Genomic DNA, 7,379 nt, shown 5'->3' with positions numbered 1-7,379 from the left:
AGTTCATTTGGTGGCCCCGTAAACAGGATCAAAGGATGTTCCAGTTACACCAAGGAGGTGATGGGCTCGTCTTCGAGTCTGGCCCCAGGTGCTTTTGCAGGCGCCCCCCACTCTTCCTTGCTCCGGCCCTGTCTCCCCACAAATCGCAGCGTCTCCCCTCCTCTGCCAGGGTGGGTAAGGACAAATCCGTCCTGTGTCTCAGGCTGTCCTCGGTCATCCTCAGGCTCCTATTTCCAGAGGTTTTGGTTTCCTAGGTGTCACCACCAGCGTAGTAGCCTAAAGCAACCCAAATTGACTCCCTTACGGTTCTAGAAGTCAGTTTGAAGTCAGGTCCGTGGGACTAACAGCCACACGGCTTCCAGAGGCTCTCGGGGACAAAGCGTTTGCTCGCCTTTCCCTCTCCTAAATGCCACCTGCACTCCCAGGCTCATGCCCTTGCTTTGACTTCAAAGCCCCCAGTGTCGCATCTTACTTCCCAGGCATGTTGCCTTCTGTCTCCTAGCAGCAGGTGGCCGTCTGCCTCCCTCTTATGAACACACTTGGAGACCCTCCTGTGCAGTTCAGGGTGCTCTTTCTCTCCCAAGATCCTTAACTTAATCACATCTACAAAGTCCCTTTTGCTAAACGTGGTGACATCCACATCTTTTGGAGATTAGGACGGGGGCATCGCTGTGGGCCCCTTACACAGCCTGCCATGCCATGCTGCACGGCTGGTTAGGGCTGGCGTCTGTTCTGAATGGGGCCTTCACCAGTGGTTGATAGTTTAGCTGTAAAATACATCCTGACCAGTTGTCAAGCCTTTTGAAGCTGATACTATTGTTAGCTCTCTTTGTTGGGGAGCTGGATTGGATATAGATTTGTAGGCAGCTGAAACACCACTCAGTGTGACAATCATTTGCATGAGCCAAGAAAAAGAAAACCAGGGCCAGGTATTTGGTGCAGGGGTTAAGATGCTACCGGGCTGGCGCCGCGGCTCACTAGGCTAATCCTCCGCCTTGCGGCGCCCGCACACCGGGTTCTAGTCCCGGTCGGGGCGCCGGATTCTGTCCCGGTTGCCCTTCTTCCAGGCCAGCTCTCTGCTGTGGCCAGGGAGTGCAGTGGAGGATGGTCCAAGTGCTTGGGCCCTGCACCCCATGGGAGACCAGGAGAAGCACCTGGCTCCTGCCATCGGATCAGCGCGGTGCGCCGGCTGCAGCGCGCCGGCCGCGGCGGCCATTGGAGGGTGAACCAACGGCAAAAGGAAGACCTTTCTCTCTGTCTCTCTCTCTCACTGTCCACTCTGCCTGTCAAAAAATAAAAAAAATAAATAAAAAAAAAAGATGCTACCTGGGATGCCTGCATCCCATGCCAGAGTGCCTGGGTTTGAGTCCAGGCTCTGCTTCCCATTCCAGCTTCCTGCTAATGTGCACCGTGAGAGGCAACAGGAGATGGCGCTGGTTGCTGGGTGGCTGCCACTCAACTGGAAGACCCAGATGAAATCCCAGGCTCCTGGCTTTAACCTGCGCCAGCCCCAGCTATTGCCAAGTATTTGGAGAGCAAACCAGCAGAGGGAAGATCGATCTCTCTTTCTCTCTCTCTCAAATAAAAAGAAAAATAAACAAAGAGATGAATTTTAAAAGAAGGAAAACCACAACAAGACAAGTTCTGAGACAGATCAGTCATACAAATCTGAACTATCAGAGACATTTAAGAGGAACCCCACAGAAAAGTAAGAGCAAAGTGTCTCGGACCAGCTGAGTGGTAATAAGCAACTTAATAGAGAGCTTTCTGGAGTTCAGATCAAGCAGAATCCCAGGTAGAGACAGCCTGGCCCATCCATCAAGAGGGCTTGTTTCCAGGCGGCAAAGATGAGGCGGAGTCCTGGCCAGCCTGGAAGTGGGATGCCAGATGGGACTGAACAGGAACAACCCAGAGCTGAGCGTGCAGAAATAGAACGCTGCTCCCCCACGCGGTTCTCTGCGCCTACACTGCGAGCCTGTGCCCGGCCTCCCTGCTTGGTGACAAAGCCTCCCGGAGAGTAATCACCAAACACTCCGTCCCACAGACCCCTGGGTAAGATGAAGAATCGGGGCCACACGCCCAAGCAATTAGGACCTCTGGGGCTGGGAGCCTGGAATCTGCATTCTCAGAACAGATCGTTATGAGACGCAGTTCCCAGGCGGGAGCCCCGCAGCTGTCCTATTTGACGAGGCTCAGCAACATCGTCTTCCAATAAGATTCTGTACAAACGATTGTGAGCCGCCCATGAACGTACGTGCGATGCACACAACTGTCGCGGGAACAGACTTCACAGTCACGTGAGACCCGAGGGGGCAGATGCTCTCTGCTTCCCTGGCCAGTTGTGATTGATTGGTAGCGCCTGTCTGGTGTTGAGCTAAATCATGAGCCCTTGTCTGCCGCGGACAGGAAGCGGGCAGTGATTAATTAGTAATGTCTGCCTTGGCCGCTGGCTGGGGTGGTGCGGTGAGGGGAGGGGGAAATGAGTGCCTTCTAGAAGACCTTGCTACACTTTTCCATTTTGTGCTGAAGTATAGTGTACGTACAAGATCTGGGTGAAAATATACATGCACACTTTAAAAATAAAACACATCCTTTCAAAAATTTCTCTAGATAGCAGGTTCCAAAACCTTGGGTAACATGTTGCATTGTCTCACAACTTTCTTAATGTCTAATTTAAATAAATCCCATTTGGCACAATTTAAGGCCAGTCTCTTTCATTCTTTCCTCAGAGAAAAACAGAACAGCTGCTCCTGCTCCCGTATTCCATATGCCTCCCTATTTTTAAGAATATAGTTTTCCAGAAAAAAAAAATTAATGAGACTCTTATTTATATGAGTTACTTGCTTGGTGAATTGGCATTTTTCCTCCCCTCAGCTGAAAATTCTTGGTTACAGAGGCAAAGTAGCACCAAACATGAAGAGGGAAAGGAACTGAAGTTTGGTCCAATCTGTCTTTTCATAGATGGAGTGCGAGGCCCAGGGAGGGGAGGGCGTGGCTCACCCCCACAGCAGAATCAGCCATTTGTGGAGACACTTGTTGGTTTCTTCTTTGTTTTTGCTGTCGTGGCTTTTAACTTTCAACTATGTGTGGATCAGTGGAGTGTCTGCTCTCAGGGAATACCTAGAGCCCTGTGGTGGGTGCGGCCAGGGAGTTCTGTTCAGTGCTCCAGGGTGAAGGTGACACCCAGGTTGGGCACGGTAAATCTTTTTTTTTTAATCAGAGGGGAGATTTTTCTTCTGTTGGCGTAGACTCAGCTCATTTCCTCTCCTCAAAGGAGACCAGGTGACAGCACCATTTATTGAGCCCCTACTATGTGCCAGGCAAGGTGCAAAGCCCTTTAGAATGCTTGATACCATGCAATCCTCATGACACTATTGTGATTTGTTTTCATCACAGGTTCATAGCTGAGGTCCCTATAACAAAAGATGTATGTACATATGCATGTAATATAACATAAATATATATTTTATAAATGATGTCAACAAGATGGCGGAATAGTGAGGGCGCGCACCGATAGTCCGGGAAAATTTAGTTTAATAAAAGGGGAGTTACGGTAGCCGCAGAAAATAGAACCAAACAAAAATTGCAGGGGAAACCCTTCTGAATGGAGCAGGCGTGAATCGGACGACCTACTGGGAGAACAAGGTCGCCCACCGCACGGAAGCAAAGTCGCGGGACCCAGCCGCAGAAGCCCCAGGGTCTGCGCGACAGTGCTCCAAGGAGAGTGCACGCCACACAGAAAACAGCGGGGAGACTTGAGACGCTCAGGGCTCCGAGTCCACACATCGGCGCTGGAAGGGGAGGTGAGCTCAATAACCCGAGACATTGGTGGGGAAACGGGGGTCAGAATCTAGAGGGGGGCCAGAAAGTGCAGCAAACTCACTACCGGAAAGAAGGAAAAAAAAAAAAAGCTTCGGGGTTTCTCTTCCCCCTAACCTTGCAAAGGTTACAAGCCTGCAAGACTTGAAGAATTCCCAAGAGACAAAGAGCAGGCCTCCTCTTTGAATTTACATATCAGTGGGGGAGAGTTAAGGAACTGAGTCACTACAATTCAGTAGCCTAGGCAACCCAGTGGGAGTCCAGAGGAGCCAAAGACTGGAAGCTAAATACCATCAATTCTGCACAGCCCTGCCCTGCAGTGTTACTTACCCCCTGAATAAATAAAATAAATAAATAAATAAAAAGAGAGAGATTTACCACGCATAACCTGAGGGTGTCACCTTTGCACACCCTTAACCTGGAAGAACCAGGCAGAGCTCTCAGGCCCCACCCATCTCAAGCCTCCAAGGCTCCTCCAACAGCAGGCAGTCCACTTAACACGGACACAGTATAAAAAAAAAAAAAAAAGAAAAAAAAAGCGCACAGTGACGCAAGAAGAATTAACTATGCCGAGTAACAAACACAGAAATAGAGGGAGCAAGATCAACGATGACACTATGATGCCTCCAAATAAGCAAAACACCCCAAGCCAAGAGTATGAAGATGATGAGATAGAAGAAATGCAAGATACGGATTTCAAAAAATTTATGATAAGAACATTTAGAAGTTTTCAAAAGCAAATCCTTGAACTACAGAAATCCTTAATGGACAAGATTGAAAATCTTTCTCGTGAAAATGAAATTTTAAGGAAGAGTCAAAATGAAACTCAGAAACTAGTAGAACAGGAAAGTGTTATAGTGAAGAGAAATCAAAATGAAATGAAGAGCTCAATAGATCAAATGACAAACACATTAGAAAGCCTTAAAAACAGAATGGGTGAAGCAGAAGAGAGAATATCGGACTTAGAAGATAGAGCACAGGAAAACATACAGTCAAACCAAAGAAAAGAAGAGGAAATTAGAAACCTGAAAAATATTGTTGGGAATCTACAGGATACTATTAAAAAAACCAACATTCGAGTTCTAGGAGTTCCTGAAGGCATGGAGAGAGAGAAAGGATTGGAAGGCCTTTTTAGTGAGATACTAGCAGAGAACTTTCCAGGTTTGGAGAAGGACAGAGATATCCTAGTACAGGAAGCTCATAGAACCCCCAATAAACATGACCAAAAGAGATCCTCACCACGACACGTGGTAATTAAACTTACCACAGTGAAACATAAAGAAAAGATCCTAAAATGTGCAAGAGAGAAACGTCAGATTACTCTCAGAGGATCTCCAATCAGACTCACAGCTGACTTCTCATCAGAAACCCTACAAGCTAGGAGGGAATGGCGAGACATAGCACAGGTGCTAAGAGAGAAAAATTGCCAGCCCAGAATATTATATCCTGCCAAGCTCTCATTTGTGAATGAAGGTGAAATAAAGACCTTTCATAGCAAACAGAAATTGAAAGACTTTGTGGCCACTCGTCCGGCCCTGCAAAAGATACTTAAAGATGTGCTACACTCAGAAACACAGAAACACGGCCATCAATATGAAAGAAGGGAAAGGAAGAACACCTACCAGTAAAAGAGCATGGGAAGCTCAAAGCATATACTAGAAAATATTTCCGGGAAAATGGCAGGGCAAAGTCACTACGTATCAATAGTCACATTGAACATTAATGGTCTGAATTCTTCAGTTAAAAGACACCGTTTAGCTGACTGGCTCACAGAACACAACCCAACTATTTGTTGCCTACAAGAAACACATCTCTCTAACAAAGAGGCATGCAGACTGAAAGTGAAAGGTTGGAAAAAGATATTCCATGCCAACAGAAACCAAAAAAAAGCAGGTGTAGCCATATTAATATCAGACAAAATAAACTTTAATACAAAAACTGTTAAGAGAGACAAAGAGGGACACTATATAATGATTAAGGGTTCAATTCAACAGGAAGATGTAACTATTATAAATGTATATGCACCTAATTACAGGGCACCGGTCTATTTAAAAGATATGTTAAGGGACTTAAAGGGAGATTTAGATTCCAATACAATAGTACTGGGGGACTTCAATACTCCACTCTCAGAAATAGACAGATCATCCGGACAGAAGATCAACAAGGAAACAGCAGATTTAATTGACACTATTGCCCAAATGGATCTAACAGATATCTACAGAACTTTCAACCCTACATCTACAGACTTCACATTCTTCTCAGCAGCGCATGGAACCTTCTCTAGGATTGATCACATACTAGGACATAAAGCAAATCTCAGCAAATTTAAAAGAATTAGAATCATACCATGCAGCTTCTCAGACCACAGCGGGATGAAGCTGGAAATTAGCAACTCAGGAAACCCCAGAAAGTATGCAAACACATGGAGACTGAACAACATGCTCCTGAATGAACACTGGGTCATTCAAGAAATCAAAAGAGAAATCAAAAACTTTCTGGAAGTAAATGAAGACAACAACACAACATATCAAAACTTATGGGATACAGCAAAAGCAGTATTGAGAGGCAAATTTATAGCAATAGGTGCCTATATCAAGAAATTGGAAAGGTACCAAATAAATGAGCTTTCAGCGCACCTCAAGGACCTAGAAAAACTGCAGCAAACCAAACCCAAATCTAGTAGGAGAAGAGAAATAATTAAAACCAGAGAAGAAATTAACAGGATTGAATCCAAAAAAACATTACAAAAAATCAGCCAAGCGAGAAGCTGGTTTTTTGAAAAAATAAACAAAATTGACACCCCATTGGCCCAACTAACTAAAAAAAGAAGAGAAAAGACCCAAATCAATAAAATCAGAGATGAAAAAGGAAATGTAACAACAGACACCACAGAAATAAAAAGAATCATCAGAAATTACTACAAGGACCTGTATGCCAGCAAACAGGAAAACCTATCAGAAATGGATAGATTCCTGGACACATGCAATCTACCAAAATTGAACCATGAAGACATCGAAAACCTAAATAGACCCATAACTGAAACAGAAATTGAAACAGTAATAAAGGCCCTCCCAACAAAGAAAAGCCCAGGACCAGATGGATTCACTGCTGAATTCTACCAGACATTTAAAGAAGAACTAATCCCATTTCTTCTCAAACTATTCAGAACAATCGAAGAAGAGGGAATCCTCCCAAATTCTTTCTATGAAGCCAGCATCACCTTAATCCCTAAGCCAGAGAAAGATGCAGCACTGAAAGAAAATTACAGACCAATATCCCTGATGAACATAGACGCAAAAATCCTCAATAAAATTCTGGCCAATAGAATACAACAACACATCAGGAAAATCATCCACCCAGACCAAGTGGGATTCATCCCTGGTATGCAGGGATGGTTCAACATTCGCAAATCAATCAATGTGATTCACCACATTAACAGACTGCAGAAGAAAAACCATATGATTATCTCAATTGATGCAGAGAAAGCATTTGATAAAATTCAACACCCTTTCATGATGAAAACTCTAAGCAAATTGGGTATAGAAGGAACATTCCTCAAT

This window comes from Oryctolagus cuniculus, chromosome 10, assembly GCF_051225735.1.
Source record: "Oryctolagus cuniculus isolate XC-2025 breed Fujian yellow rabbit chromosome 10, ASM5122573v1, whole genome shotgun sequence".
In the NCBI taxonomy this organism is placed as follows: domain Eukaryota; kingdom Metazoa; phylum Chordata; class Mammalia; order Lagomorpha; family Leporidae; genus Oryctolagus; species Oryctolagus cuniculus.
This window is presented reverse-complemented; position numbering follows the sequence as displayed.